The sequence below is a fragment of the Aotus nancymaae genome, unplaced genomic scaffold (assembly GCF_030222135.1).
Source record: "Aotus nancymaae isolate 86718 unplaced genomic scaffold, 86718_ANA_hifiasm-v0.15.2.pri h1tg000059l, whole genome shotgun sequence".
NCBI classification, from domain to species: domain Eukaryota; kingdom Metazoa; phylum Chordata; class Mammalia; order Primates; family Aotidae; genus Aotus; species Aotus nancymaae.
Window position 1 is genome coordinate 37415894 of NW_026988473.1, and position 17281 is coordinate 37433174.

General features: G+C 35.0%; 1 long non-coding RNA gene across 3 annotated transcripts in view; it reads right to left on the minus strand.

Moving 5' to 3' along the window:
- Positions 1 to 17281, minus strand: part of LOC105720166 (uncharacterized) — a 458507-nt gene that overhangs the window by 95486 nt on the left and 345740 nt on the right. For all 3 annotated transcript variants that reach the window (XR_010338346.1, XR_010338347.1, XR_001108084.3), the window contains exons 3-4: positions 14074 to 14144; positions 4556 to 4692 (exon numbers count right to left, since the gene is read on the minus strand). This is a non-coding gene — a long non-coding RNA (uncharacterized LOC105720166). The remainder of the gene's footprint in view (positions 1 to 4555; positions 4693 to 14073; positions 14145 to 17281) is intronic.

The window sequence follows — 17281 nt, forward strand, 5'->3', positions numbered from 1 at the left end:
CTTTAACAGTATCTAAAGGGACTAATATGGGAATTGTATAGGTTGGGCAGAGGAACATGAGTTCTGTTGTACTGAATGTGAAGCCATTGAAACTTATGAGTAGAAACAAAATAAATGTGAACTACTGACTTTTATCTCCCATCAAAGTTTAGACCTAAAGGCCTTATTTTGGGATAATTTTGAGACAGTGAAGCTCCATAAAAATTTACCTCAATGTGCTTTGCACACTAAGGTGTAATTAAACTTAATTGTTAGAAATTTACATTCCTAGGCTGGTTTGCATTTCAAGATGTATAAAACCTTTAGTCAGCAGCAGTTCTTGGTAAGGCAAAATAAGCACTTCACCAAGATGTTCAGAATGATTTTGGACATGAAACTCCCTAAAAATTGTAAACTCAGATTTATAAAATTTGAATTTATAAAAAATCTGAATATACAAAATTCAGATTCCCCTGGGTATATCACCCCTCTTCATTCACTCAATTCCCTCAGCCCTTTTCTGATCTAGTGCAACCACAGTCAAATAGCTGGAAGTATATGCTTAATTCAGATAGGCAGCTTAGTCAAAGGAAGGAAGGAAGGAAGGAAAGAGGGAGGGAAGGAAGGGGGCAGGGAGGGAGGGAGGGAGGAAGGGAGGGAAGGAACAGGAAAGACATCAGATAGGCAGGCAGGAAAGTAGGAAGGGAGGGAGGGAAAAGAAAGAAAAGAAAAGAAGAATGGAGCGAGGAAGGATGGAAAAAGAGGGAGTGTGGCATGGGAATCAGATAATGTAAACGTAATACCATATACTAAAAGTCAGCCAAAAATAATAATAAAATGTGTGGAGCTAAGGCCCCTCAAAAATGACTTAGCACAGTGCAACCTGTGATTGAGAAATTCATACTGGAATGTGAATATACAATCATATATATAATACATATTATAAGTAATATGTATATATAATATATATGTATTATCAGTAATATGTATTATATAATATATACATATTATATATGTTAAAATAAAACTTCAGATAAATTAAATTTGACAAAGTTTAATTGGGCAAGGAAAAAAAAACAATTCATGAATCAGGCAGCCTCCAGAATTACAACAGATTCAGAGAGACTCTAAGGGTGCCTTGTGGCAAGAACAAATTTATAGACAAAAAAAGGGAAGTGATGTTCAAAAATCAGAAGTGAGGTACAGAAACAGCTGGATTGGTGACAGGCTGGCATTTGCCTTATGTGAACATAGTTTGAATACTCAGTGGTGTATAAGTGGTTGAAGTATGGCTGCTGGGATTGGCCAAGAATCAGCTATTGTTACAAGTGCATACTCCTAAGTTAGGTTTCCAATATTGGCTTCCTATTAAGTTAGGTTACAGTTCATCCACAAGAACTCAAATACAGGATTCAAATATGTCCTTCTCAGACCATATTTAGTATATTTTAACATGCATAATATATACTATATGTAATACATATTATATATTATGCATATATTACATGATATACACATATTATATTTTTTTATATATAGCGAATGCATATATAAAACATATCAGTTTCTCAAGCTTCACAATCAGCCTGTGTATTCACGGGTACGAACCAACTGCAGATGAAAAATATATATTTTTTAAATCTGCAAAATTTCAAAAAGTTTCATATATACTGAGTACTATGTGGAATTCGTATGAGTATAGTGATGTATAGGCATTGTATTCGGTATTATAAGTAATCTGGCAGCATCTTTTTACCGTAATACCAGATTTTGGTATTTACAGATGTTCTTGGAAGCAGTCCCTTGCAGATATTGAGGGGTAACTATACTTCTTTATTTTTCCCTGTTTTGCCCTAAATCCTAAATTCAGATAGACCTTTGATTCACTTATCGATGTATCACTACTTAGATTTGACATCTTTTCATCAACTTGATTCTTGAAAGTCTGTGGTAGCTTAATTTTTATAATTCCAATTTTTCCTGATATTTTTAATCTGATGTGATGAATCTTGATTTTGTGATTGGTGTATTTTTCACCCTTTATGCACCCCTCTTTGCACTGGTGTTGACATATTTAGGGGAAAGCACACAGTCATTCTCTGACTTTACCTTGGCTTCCTTTAATCTGCATGTAAGGTGAATTATGGCCTCAATTGTCTACTTTACTTGATTGTTTTGTCCAGTCTGACATGGATATTTTATGGTTTTTCTTCTACATAGGAGCAAGTATGTATCTGACCAGCCTCAATCAATCAATTTGTCATTTATTCAAACAACCGACCTGAGCTTTGAGTGGTAATTTTAAGCTGGCAACTATCTTAAGAAGGTTGTTTGCAGCTGAGCTTGGTGAGAGTGATTGGCAGGAAGTTAAGGACCTGCATATTTCTACTCCTTAATTGGGGCACAAGGAACATTTGGGAATTTTGTTACCATCTTCAACACCTAATTTGAATGAAAAAAAAAAGCTGCAAGTCTTGTACTGCAAATAATCAAAATCAAAATAAATAAAAGATACACTGTTAAAGTCAATTAAACTTCAGTCACCTCATCTTCTCATAACATTTGCCATCTAGTGTCTCTAAGGGTAGCTATCTATGAGACTTCACCTACATAATAAGAACCTTGATCTCTACAACCCCTTCATTAACCCACACACTCCTTTCTATGGATTCCAAGTCTTTAGATAATACTAACCTTTTCAACCAATTTCCAGTCAGAAAATCTCTGAATCCACCTATGACCTGTATCCTCCTCCGCTTTAAATGGTCCCACCATTCTGAACCAAACCAGTGTACATATCACATTTATTGATTGACTTCTTGTGTCTTCCTAAAACATATGAAGCCAAGCTATAACCCAACCACCTTGAGCACATGTTTTCAGGACCTCTTGAGACCATCCCTTGGGTCATGGTATCCCAAAATGGCTAAAAATAAACTTCTTTAAATATTTTACAGACTCTGACTTTTTTCATTCATATTGAAAACATGTTTTCTATTTTATTATGTTCTAAGACTTTGGGCTTTGTTAAAATCCTATAAAGGATGTTGATATTTTTGTTTTGTTAGGTGATTGACTTGCTTGTCTGGCCACACATTCCAACCAGCATTTTGTGGTTGCTGATACAAATATCAGTGCTATTGGAATTTATCTTCCATGTGTGCCAGTCTTGAGCCTGAACTGTGGAATAACCCCTGGTTCTGTTCTTAAAGTCTACATTATGCTTTAAAGGGTTAGACTCACAGATGCACAGCTTAGAGGTGAGCATATAAATCAAGAAATCAGAATTTTCTAAAGCCATAATAATAATAGAGATAGGAATGGTCTGTTGGAATAAATTAGTACTAAGGAGAAAATATTCAGTGCTTGGTAATTAACTGGATACAGAAGGAGTGGGGGGTGTAAATAGGAATAATCAACAACTGTAGTCAAAACCATAAAAATCATAAGCCCACCTGGATGGAGAAAGAAAAATCTACACTATTAAAATAAATTATTTAACGATTAAATCTCAGGGTTCACCAGAGTTTAATAGATGAAGGAAGAAGAAAAATCTTGAAAGTAGACCAGAGCACTTCATTAAAAGAGTAACAAAAACACAGCAATTTTTACTCTGATTTAACTCATTATCCAAGTCTGACCTTCCTATTGTATGTAACCCTAGAGGCTCAAGTGTGGTTGATTTTTTTCTTTGCATCAATTCCCAGTATTTAACACCATGCTTGGTGCGTAGTAGATGCTAGCAATTATTACATGATTATAAAAAATCTATTGGGTAGAAATTTGGTATATTCAAAATAATAGGTTTTAGATAATAGCAACTAAGTTCAACTTCAATTATAAAATAGATTCAGCTATGATTGAAATCAAAGTTCACAGTGTAGGTTATTTTCAGGAAATGCATCCTTATTCTATTTAGCCTGTATTGCCCGAATCCCAGATTTTATAAAGGATGGGCTCAGAGGGGACTGCCTGGATTTTTCTGATATTCTTTAGGCTGGGGAGAGGATGCTGCAAACACTTCTCCCTCAACCAACAGGGGACCCAGCATAAGACAGTACTGTAGGATAAGTGAGGCTGCTGTCTGCATTGCTTGATTACTACAATTTATGTACCCATATTCTGAAGCCATAAAAATAATTTTGCACTTAAATTTTCTTGTGACCATAAAATAGAATGTCATAGGCAATGAAGACTTACAGTCCTGCAATTTCACAGGAAGGAAAAAAAAACTTTTGAGCAGTAACTTCATATGGTAATTCAGGATATAATACTTCAATCCTGCAGCTATTCAATCTGCAGTTGTTTCCAAAACCTCACTTGGGCTCACCTTCTGGGATGAGCGTCCCTGATACACTCAAACTATGTTAAGTTAGACATATTTTTGTGCTTGCAGAAAATATGTAACATGGCTGGGCACGGTAGCTCACGCCTGTAATTCCAGCATTTTAGGAGGTCAAGGTGGGCAGATCTCTTGAGTTTAGGACCTCAAGACAGTCTGGGCAACATGGCAAAACCCTGCCTCCACACACACACACACAAAATACAAAAATTAGTTGGATGCAGTGGTACTCACCTGTAGTACCAGCTACTCAGGAGGCTGAGGTGGGAAGATCACTTGAGCCTGGGAGACGGAGGCTGCAGTGAGCCAAGATTGCACCACTGCACTCCAGCCTGGGTGACGAAGTCAGATCCTGTTTCCCCCACTTCACCCTACACCAAAAGAGAAAACATATAACAGGCCAACTATCCATGGAGTTACTTATGGGAGCTTGATACTCTAGCAAAAGAGAGTTGTTAAACACAGCTAAAGCAGAGTTGTTAAGCACAGTGTAAACACAGTCTAAAAGTCATTCTGTTGATTATTTTTCCTAGTTGAAAAACTATGGAAGGTTGGTCATTGCTTAATGCTGGTATATCTAATAGAAATAATGTATTTTGAGTTGTGGAATATCTTTTCTTATTTAGGTATTTGAAAAAGAATAATATACTATAAGAAAAGATCTGTCCCTATACAGTGTTCCTCAAGAAAGTGTAAGTTTTGGAGTGAGACTGAAAGCAGACTGAATGCGAATGTCATCTCCACTATATTAGATATGGAGTGAACTTTAAGCAAGTTACCTGGCTTCCCTGCACCTCTCCTCAACTTCTAAATAAAAGATTAATAAAAATAACTAGTACACTTGGCTTCTCAATGGGGATATGAGATGATAAGTACTATCTCAATATGCAAAAAAAGTGTTCCAAAAATGTTAATGTAACTTCCTTGTAATTCTTTTTCTTATAACCAAGAATCCATATGTCCTTGTTGTACATGCAGCTTAAAACATCATCTTCCAAACTGAGCAGGGTTGTTAGAAAACCCTATTAAGAGCAAACCGAAAACACTTCCCACTCCGTTTTGGGGTGAGAGCTCCGTTTTAGCAAAGCATAATGTCGTTTCTTTTTCCTCCAAATGACATGCACTTCCCAAGTGTGTTGACTTTTATATGCCTAGTTTTATTTGCTGTCAATTTTACTATTGCTGAAAGGACTGGTATCCAGGTCACACAAGCTCCTATTAATTGAATTTTAATAACATGGAGTATTAAAGCAGTATTTTTTGTCCCATACAAATGGCTGAGATTTCAATTTATTAAGAACAGAAACTTTAAGGATTGATTTTAAATTGTGTATCATTTTAATAATAAAGGTCATAAATATTTTTTCTCCTACAAATAATATATTATTTTAGATTTAGACTACAAGGGACACTGTACTTAAAATTGCTTTATAAATATCTTGTCCCTAAGATGAAGAATATAAGCTGAACTCTACAGACAGGAATGTCCAGAGATCAGCTTGCTTTTGACCTTCATTTCTTCTATTCACAAGTTTTACTGAACTGCCATTTTGTGCAAAGCCCTGGACTAGGTGAAACGTTTTCAGCAGAAGGCCTGATGATCGAGGACAGTCAGAACTGTTTGTTTATTTGTTTGTTTGTTTGTTTTTCCTCTTCTAATCAACCACAAATATTGATGAGGCTTGGTTTTCTCATCTCTACAACAGGTACTACTATTAATCTCTAATTCACTGGGCTGAGTGTTACACCTGGTTTATAAACATTAATTTACCCTGAATATTTTGCCAGAATCCCCAAACTGACCACATCTGAAGATTCCTGGGTTGTATGTTTCAGTAGGGGAAGGTGGTTCTAGTTTCAACAATTATGTAAAACATCATGTACAGAAAAAAAATGCCATTTTATTTGTATAAAATATTTTTCAAATTACAGTTGAGTTCTTCATTCCTAAGGAAAATTTAGAAAAAAAAGAGACAAAATCCTCCCCCTTCCAATCCCACCATAAAGAGTAATTTATCTTTATTTAGGTCTCCCTACCCAGTGTCACCCTGAAGAAAATGACCCTTACAGGTAGATAAACGCCACTCTCCAACTTCAACCCCCTGCCAGCGGCTGGTGGTATCAGAGATTGAAGTCAGAGGAAGATCATGAATATTCAAAATAACATGTTTGTATCATTTTTAACCTTTTTTTCTAGTCTACATTTACGGGTCAAGAAGCTTACAATGACATTAGAGGCTCAAGGTGCATTTCTGAATGCTGCTTACTCCTGCTGTGCTTCCACTCTCATATTAGAAGGATCGTTATGCATATCAGAATACTATTTTCAGCGTCCTCTCCAGAGCACCTTTCTTCCTCAGGGCTCAGGAACGGTGGCGCTTTCAGACAGGAGCCCAGATGGGACTCACCAGGCAGGAGACCCTGCTCCCAAAGCTACTCCCCGCGCCCAGCCTTGGCGAGGCGTCTGCTGCTTAATCCACTTCTGCCTGCAGGTCTTATGAGAGGACTCTCAGCCAGCCAATGACACTGCCTGGCACCGAGGAGAGACAGAACCCCGAGGAGAGCGGAGAGTGCGAAGGCAGCGAGGGAAGGAGGACCCCGGCAGACCGCAGCATGAAAGTCAGCTCTGCGCACTACCTGCTGCCTCTCCTGCCTGCGCTGGTCCTCAGCACCAGGTGAGTCCAGGAGCCTGGGTGACCTGAGCCCAGGGGCGTTGCCAGGGAGATGTTGGTCCTAACATGTGCCACTAGTGGAGGCCAAGGACTAGTATTTTAACTGCATGCATCCATCAGAGACGATTTTTATTTGTTCCAACCCCGCCATCCCCCGCTCCCCGCCGTCAGAGACCAAAACCTTTTTATTTTAAGGTACTTTGCCCTCCAGTCTAGTCTTAGTGAGGAGATCATAGAGGTACAAAATAAAGAGGAAATGACAAGAAGGGAATTGTCACCAAGCATTGTCTTCACAATAGAACTGTGTCAACCACAGTGATGTTTCACCCTCAATGCCCTCCCACCCAAGTGTAAGATTTTAGGATACTTGGAGCCAGAGAAAACCAATTGGCCAAGGGGGATGCTTACAGCATAAAAACGTCCTTGGACTCCTTTAAGGCCTCCAGTTCGAGAGGGAAAGTAGGGTCCCCTGTTGGTGAGGGAAAGTAAGCATGTCTATCTCAGTGTCTTCCCAGCTGGGGTGATTAAACAGCACACAAAGTGATTAAAAGTTTGAAGACAATTTCACAATGCTGATGTCAATGCCTGGAGTTAGAAACAATTAAAATACTGATTTTTTTCTTATTGGATGGGAATTTACTAAGGATTAATTCATGTACAATTAAACGTGTAAATTTTATGTGTACAGTTGAGATCTGACAAGTGAATACACCATGTAAACAACAACTCAGTCAAAATTGACAGCATTTCCATCTTCTCCAGAAAGTTCCCTAATAGTTCTTTTTAGTTAATTTCCCTCTTTCAAAAGAAAAACAAAAAAGTGGAAAGTTTATTCTCCATCACAGATTTGCTTTGTCTGCTCTAGAACTTCCTGTAAATTGATTCATGGAGTATGTAGTTTTTTTTATATCTGACATCGTTCCTTAACATGTTTTTAAATTTATTCAAAATGTTGAATAAATCAGCAGTTTGTTCCAACGTATATTAGAAAAAGATTCCAATTTATTAATATACCACAATTTATTTATTCACTCACTGATGAATATTTGCTTGTTTATAATTATTTGCCTATTATGAACAAAGTTATATGATCTTTTTTAAAGTTTGTTTGTTTGTTTGTTTGTTTGTTTTTGAGGTTTCAGGTATTTTATTCCTTTAGGTAAATGTGTCAGAGTGTAATTCCTGGGTTATAGGATAGATATTTGTGAAATTTTATTAGAAACTGTCATACTAATTTTCAGTGGTTGTACCATTTTTTACTCCAGATCGAATGATTCCACATTCTCGACAATGCTAGACCTGTCTTCTTTACCTTGTCTCTCAAGACCCAACAATTCTATTAAGTGCAAGGTGGAATCTGCTCATTGTGACTTTGCCTTCATGACAGATGATATTAACCGTTTTTTATGTGTTTACAGATTTTGATTATATCCACCTCTTAAAGTGCATATTCAAGTCTTCTCCCAATTGTGTTAAATGGTTTGTCTTTTAATTATTGAATAGAGTTCTTTACATATTGTAGATACAAGTTATTTACCAGATATATGATTTCTAAATATTTTCTACTGCTTCAGGATGCCTTTTAAAAAGCAGAGGTTTTTAATTATGAATAAATCCAAATCTCTTTTCAAGGTTAAAGCTGTTTGTTCCTCTTTTTACTTTTTTAAAAATAGTATCTATTGCAAGTCACAAAGATATTCTTCTATGCTTTCTTCTGAAAACTTCAGACATTTAGACTTTACTTTTAGGTGTATAATCCATCTCAAATTAATTTCTGGGAGTGATTTTATTAGGGGCTCCATGTTTATTTTTTTCCTATGTGTATATCAAGTTGTTTCATCACCATTTGCTGCAAAAACTAACATTACCCCATTGATTTAATTGTACTATTTAATTGAAAATTAATTAGCATAGTATGTGGGCCTATTTCTGGAATATGGATTCTGTTTTATTGATCTATTTGTCTATCTTCATGGCAATACCATAAATTTTCTTGCTTAATGAAAATTTATAGTAAGTCTTGACTGGAGTGTAGTGGCATGATCTTGGCTCACTGCAACCTCCCTCTTCTGTGCTCAAGGAATACTCCTTCCTTAGCCTCCCAAGTAGCTGGGACTACAGGCATGCACCATCATGCTTGGCTAATTTTTGTATATTTTTGGTAGACACATGGTTTCACCACATTGCCCAGGCTGGTCTCAAATGCCTGAGTTCAAGCAATCCACCTGCCTCGACCTCCCAAAGTGTTGAGATTACAGATGTGGGGAATCATGCCAGTAAGTCATGAGATCAAAAAATGTAAATCCTTCTGCTTTGTTCTTCCTCTTTAAGATTATTTTGGCTGGCTAGGTCTTTGGATTTCCACATAAATCTTAGAAGCAACTACTTAATTTCTATAAAATATTATTCTTTGATTTTTATTTGAATGGTATTGAATATATACATAAACATGAGGGAATTGACAATCTAACAATTCTGAATCTTCCAATCAATAGTTAATCCAATTATTTTGGAAGGTACTCTGGTGGCACAGTGCCTGGGGCTGTGCACTTGATACTCTCAATTAAGAAAGACTAGTTTAATGTTTTGCTTACTATTTGCTATTTGTTTTCTACTTGTTCATTAGTTGGTAACTACTACAAGATACTGAAAGTTTAGAAAAATTAAGAAAAAACTAAAATTGAGATTTAAAAAATTCACTGTGTATCAATATTTAAGAATACTGGTAAAATGATAGAAATGGACTCTGTGAGTCTGGGAAGGACTTTAACCTTCATAATTGCTGAGTCCTCTCCATGCAAGAGAATGGAGAGATGTCAGCAATTATGGAGGTTAAAGTCTTTTAGTGCCTATATTTATAGTACTTTCATGACTAAGGAATATTTTTCTTTAAGATTTTCCCTTTTAATATTCTAAAATTTGCTACCAAGCTTAGAAAATTATCATCTTAGAGAAAAGATGACAGATGAAAGAAAGCAAGACCATTATGAAAAATAGAGTTTATAAGCATCTGAGAAAAGTGAAACACAGAATGTGCATTCCCAGAAGTGCATTAATCTGGGTAATAAGTAAGTGAAAAAGTCACATTTCATCTTCATAATTTTCTTAAGTACCAGTCGTGCCTTTATGTGTTTAACAGAGATATATTAATATTTATATATGCATATGCATATATACATGCATCTAGATATACATATGTAGGCATGTTTTCCTGATTACATGGAGTTCAGAATAGTATAGTAATTATGAACACATTACCCTCAAAATTCAGTCCTACTGATATCATATTTAGTAGCATTCTGATTCTTTACGAGCATAATGTGAAGCAGATGCCCTCTGTATTCAATAATTCAACTATATTTAAAAAATCTTGAAATGAATGGATAAAAAGTAAAATTTCCATGTAATTGGCAATCTTCAGTTAATTTTAGATTGTTTTAATGAATTACTTATCAATCTGTTACAGTAAAAATATAGAAAATTGGAGTTCTTTGTTCGTTCATTTAAAACCTTTTTGTTCCTCTGCCATTGGTCATTTCAGATTGTTAATAAAACATCGAAACTATATTGAGGAAAAATAAACACCTTGAATGCTGGCACCAAGCATCTGTATATTCTATAATATCAGAAAGAGAAAACCTGGCATGATGGCTTCCACCTGGGCGACCTCAGAATCACCTAGAAATCATTAAAAGTAAATAGACTCACCTAGATATTAACTGTGAATTATAAAATATAAAATTAACTTGTAGAGCTTAGTAATATATATTTCTTAAGATTATCCTCACCAAGTGACAATTACGCTAAGTCAGTTTTGGAAAGTAATATCTTAGACATTTTTAAAATCTAAGTTGATGTGCTTACTTCTGTTTCCTAAATTATTTAGTTGTATGTATGGAGACACAATCAAATACAGACCTGCTACAATGACAGATGTCAGGTTAGGGCCCAGTGGGACATAAAGCAGGGCATAACTGCTAAGAGGAAGTAAGAGGCACAGCACCTTGTTAAGCCTGTATCAAAAAGCAAACATGTTTACTGGAACATGAAAGCATATTGCTTAATGAATATATGAGGGAGTGGGATATGGAGAGCAAAGAATTCTATGCAAACACAAGCTGAAGGTCAACCCAATGAGCAGTGTTTTGTGAATATTTTCAAAGACACTAGGAGATGTCATCATACTCTAAGTACTGAACGCATTGTAATTATGTCTGACTTGTTCAATGTTTCTTATGAGTCTTTATCCTCAAATGTATAGCTTAAAATTTTTATTGGGAAGCATATTGTGAATACAATGTGTTATTTTAGTCTTATGGGTCAGAAAATAGAGGTCCAGACTGTTTGAGATTTATCCAAGGCCATAGAGGAAAACCAGAACTAATTTTTCACAATGCTCTTTATGTTCTACCATGTGTTCATTCTCTATAACATTCCTCTTTTGTAATAAAAAAATATGTATGTAGTTGGAAACTGTAGTATATTTAGAAACTATTCTGATTACTGTGGCATACAGTGTAATTTAGAAGCAAATTATCTGACTATATAGAATACCTAGATAAAAAAAGCTAGGAGTTAACTTTCATTTGTTGCCTTCAATTTAGTTGATCCATGAAACCTCAGCTGGCCTAAAAATGATTCCAGGTCATTTTAGAAACCCAACTAGAGAGACATTAATAAATTCTCACTATTACAGCTGTTTTGTTTCTAACAGGACAACTATAATAACTCTTGCTGACCCTTTAGTTGGAGTGCAAAATGATATTTTTAGTACATTTAAGAGCTATTTACTAAAATTATTTCTTGTAACATAGTTCACAGATCTCTGCTTATATTCCTGACATGTAAAATCCATGTTGCCATTGTGCGAGATTGCTCAACAGGCGGCCTACTATCTGGCAAAGATGATGGTAATAAACACATTCATGTTCAGTTTTAATACAAGGGTTTATTTTGTTTATTTGACTTACATGTTTGTGCTTACTTCTCTTTAGGCAGAGAGATGCTGCTGTAAGAAAAGGGTGAGGTGAAAGGATTGGATCTCTCAACAACTTAACAAAGCTGGAGGACTAGCTGGTTGTGGCATCATGGACTTTTTGACTTCTGCCCCTCTTCTCATGATTTTTATTCAACTCCAGGGTTATCTTTGTGAATGTGTTACCTTGCAAGACAAAAGGAACTTTATGGATAGAATTAATTTTGGTAACTCCAAATTTTAAGAAAGAGATTTTCCTGGATTAGCCAAAAGAAGAAATCCAAGGTAATCACATGAGCTCTTAAAACTGCAAGGATAATTCAGAGCAATAAAAAAGAAGAGATGCTTCGGAGAGGTAAGGCAGGAGTCAGATTTGAAGTGTGTAAGGGACTGGACTTGATGTTGCTAGATTTGAATGGTTCTATGAGCCTGGGAATGTGGTACCATCTAGGATTTGGAGAGACTTCCTGCTGACAGCAAGCAAGGAAACAGGGACCTCAATTCTACAACTATATGGAACTGAATTCTGCCAAGATCTTGAAATCAACCTGGAAACAGATTCTTCTTTCAGGCCTTCATCAGCCATGCTGATGTTGAGTTCAGCGCAGTGAAACCCAGAGCAGAGAATCTCAAGTGAGCTACACGGTGTCCAGACTTGTGACCTATGGCACTTTGAGATGATACATTTGTGTTACTTTAAGTCACTCACTTTGTGGTAATTTGTTACAGCAGTATTAGAAAATTAATGTGGCTCTCATAAATTCCTTTTTATAATCTGAAAATTTCAGATGTTGGAGAAACTTTATCTCCTACACCAGGAGTCAAAACCTACAACCTACTGACTAAATCCAACCTACTGCCTGTTTCTGTACAGCTTGGAGTTAAGAATAATTTTACATTTTAAAATGGTTTTAAACATCAAAAGAAACAATATTTGTGAAACATAGAAATTACATGAAATACATATGTATGAATCCACAAAGTTTTATTGGAAAACAGTCACATTCATTTATCCAGAAGTCTACAACTGCTTTTCAGATATGATGGGTGGGCAAAGAAGGTGTGACTGGAATCATATGGCCCACAAAGATTAAAATACCACCATGGAAGCTTTATTATGGTCTCCCTACTCTTCTGTAAGAGTGCTTGGAAATTCACAGAGGAACATCCATAACAGAGGGCAGTTCATCTGTATCTGCAGCCCTGAAAGGCTTTCATCTTACTTAGAACTTAGATATTTGCTTAAAAATTTTCAGCTGAATTCTTGATACCACTGTATATGGCATGATGGTGTTTATCTCAGTAAGCAAATGATCAGGTCATGTGTCTTCTTTTAGGCTCTGCCACTTCCCAGACTTTGAGTTAGAGGGTAGCCCTCTTACTTCAGCTTTATGTAGGGTTCAAGAAAATTTACAGTTTTTAAGTGTGGAAGTGATGCTCTTTCCAGCTCTCTACATCTCTGAACTGACACTAGATCCATAGATCCATCTTTAAGGAACGTTTTCAGTTCACCAAACTTTAGTATATAGCACAGACATGAGAAACATTTTTTATTAATATTATCATTGACAAATCATAATCATATACATTAATGGGGCAAGATATGATGTTTTGATATATGTATTTATACAATGAAATACTATTCAGCCTCAGAAAAGAAGAAAATTCTGTCATTAGCCACAACATGGATGAACCTAGAGGATACTGTGCTAAGTGAAATAAGCTAAACTCAGGAAGACCATATAATCTCATATATATGTGGAGAAGTATTTTACCTCTCTCTCCAAACTCCAAATAATGATGATATGAGAACATTAATCACAATATATATTGGGCTCATAACTTATTTAGTAAGAAAATTAGTAGCCCTGTAGCTTTAAAACAAAATTCTTAAATTCTAGAATTTCTAATTTGGTTGTGAGAATTTTGACATTTTTATGCATATTATCAGAAGGTGAGTAACTATGAAGTACATCTATGAAGAGTTACACCTTACATAACAGCAATCTATTTTTAAACTCTTTAGTGAAAGAAAATGTTTGAAAATAGTACTGCTATCAACTAAAAGGAGAACAGAATTGAGAATGAATGAAAATTATACTCACAACTATGATGGCATCTTATTATGGTTCTGAAGCAGTCCTTGCTAAAGCATTTGAGTGGGAATTCTGTTTCCCTGTTTAAGAGAAGCATACAAATATGAAGTTTTGAAGGTATTGAACTTGCAGGAAGAATTTGAAGGTAATGATAAATTTTCATAAGCTCATGAATAATGTCACTAAGGATTAATGACATTAAGGATTATCACAGAAAAGGGATGAGGGATATATGGTCTTGTCTTCACACAAGCTTTCCTGTTTGTCTTGCCAATCATATATTTTTTAGAGTGGACATAATAAAAAATGCATTTCATCAAGTAATAAGAGTGGTGTCACACTGTGTTTGAGAAGTGAAAATATTTTGGAGAGATAGTTAATGGATCTATGAGTTAGGAAAGAGACATGTCTGCTCAAAAGAGATAGCTCAAGGTCACATTTTTTTTTTTGGTATGAATCACATTCTGTTTGGTGTAGACCTAAAAGTTATAGATCCCAGAAAGTTGACATTGATTACAGAGCCCTGAGGTACATAAGGGGGATCAGAGAGAAGGATGAAAGTTCATGCTAACAAAACTCATAAGAATTGACAATATAAATTAGAAGTGAAATTAATCATTGAGAAGAAGAGGTGGAACTATGGTATGGACTGGTCATTGTATTATCTCACAATAGGAAATGTTCATTGTTACTTTAAGCCAGAAAATTATCATCATTATTCCTTTGAATATATCAAAACATATTAATATTTTGTGTCTAAAGGCTATAATAATCTCTTCACAAGTGGTATTTTTATTGTATTCCCAGAGAATCCCCATGAGGTAGGTTTTATGACTTTTATTTTACAGAAGTAGAAAACAATGCTTAGCAGATAAGAATTTTCAGAACATAGCACAGCTAGTGCACAGTCAGCATCATATGTATATAGCCTGAGATCTTTACTAAGGCCAGGATGAATGTTAAATTGAAGAACGGAGAGTGGGAAGAAATCTTAGGAATTTTTCCAGCACATATTGATATTTAATAATCTGTTCTCTTAAATGGGGAACATCTATGTAGTTCTTAGACAATGTAATAATAATAGAAATAAAGTACACAACAAAGGTAATGTGCTTGAACCATCCCTAAACCATTCCCCATACCACCTAGTACATGGAAGAATTGTCTTCTGTGAAACTGGTCCCTGGTACCAAAAAGGATGAAGACCACTGATTTATATCATATCCCTGTTGTGGTAGGGAGAAAGTACTGGTCAAAGAAGTTGCATTTAAACTGAGCATTTCAAATAAGTTTGTTTCTGAAATGAACTAAAACTATAATTGAATATGCTATTCTTATGAACTATGAGTTGTCTAGGCCTTTAAAATGAAGGAAGTTGATGGTTATAGCTAACCTGTCGCAAATAATTTACAGTTTTTTTGACAAAGGCTTTGGTAAGATTGAGAGGACCAGCCCAGCCTAAGCCATGATTGATGAGATGGTACAATTTACAAAAATAGTAAGTATATGTACTAATACCCTAGATATGCATCTAAGTACTTAGACATATTTAATTAACAGTATAATTACATATCACAACCATTTTCTACAATAATTTAAGAAGACAAACTGTTCTGCAAAAATATAATTCAATTTGACACCAAATGAATTGAATATATATATATGTGTGTGTGTATAAATATTTTACATCTAAATATATATCTATATACATAATTTTTAAGAGAAACAGGGCAAATTAGAATCCACAAAGAAAGCTGATTCAAATAGCTAATCATTAAGCAAAAACCAACCAAGATTTTTCCAGGTTGAAAATAGCAGAACTACCATATTCTTTTAAAATATGTGAATAGCGGAATGTTTATAAGATTTTACTCAAAGTAAAGACATTTAAGAAATTTCCATGGGGGAAAGCCATTGAACTATTTCTATAACATCACTTAACAGAAAAATCATCTTCATTACACACACTCCTAAATTCATAACAAATTTTATTTAAACTTATTTAACTTATGTCAAAAGTTAAAATTTCATCCTGGATAACCATATGACTTCATGAGCTTAATTCCAAAAGCTAGCTATTTATCAGGCTTTGGTTTCAGATTGCTGAATATTTTTATATTTTCCTAAAAGAAAGAAATTCTGATTCACTAATCTAATTATGTAACATGAAGATGTAAATAAAACTCTGGGGCATATTGTTTACATGGGCAAGTTCTCAAAAAGTGAACCAGATAGAAGCTCCTCAATTAGTCTTAAAGATCTTTCAGGGCAGGATCTGAGTCTTAGGCTTCTAAATAGTCTGAGGGTTTCATTAATAGCCTGGCATTTGTGTTAATTAGACATATAATTGTAAAAATCTGCCTGATTGTTGTCATTCCAACATTGCCTCTAATCTCAATACAACTTGTAAGATGCCCTCTCTTCCTTTTATATTATGAATTGTAGGCAGTTCATAATAGTGAGGTAGCAATGAAGTAATAATATGATTTAAGTAGTATAGGAGCTATGTACATAGGGCTTCATAATCATCCTTTGGACAGTAAAAAACTCTTTGGGGTTTTTCATTTTATTTACAGACTTGAAATCACTCAGAATAATCATCATAATGTTTAAACAGATTTATATAGCCAAACTGTCAGCTTTGTGACTTGCAGGAAGGAATAAAGACATTCAAAGTATGATCTACACCCATTCCCAAGTATTCAAAGAATAGAGTAATTCAATCTTCAGGAGTTACTCAGATAATGACTGAGAATGACAAAGAGATAACCTAAAGATTCAATCTAATGAAATCTTCCATTATTTAAATTCTCCCACTCTCTCTCTTTCCCTTTCTCTATCTTACACAACTACACTCACACACACCCACATGCACACTCTTTCTAGTCTCCTTCAATCATACAGAATTATTATTCTGAAGGATCTTCCTGCCAGCTCCTTTAATTCATACTCCATCCTTCAATAGTAATTTTATCTCATTGTTTCTAAGGATTTTTTTGAAAGTTATTCCAGGTTAAATTTTCCTTGGTCTAAATGTCTGTCAGAACCTTATAGACGGTGAGAATCTCTCAAGCATACACTTGCTTATATTTAACTGGATAATCTCTTTTCATCTAAAGAAATAGACAGTTTTAAATATGTTATTTTGTTGTAAATAACCTTACAATGTCCCATTAACTAAAAATCAGGACATTAAATATGTCTTTCTTTTTAAAGT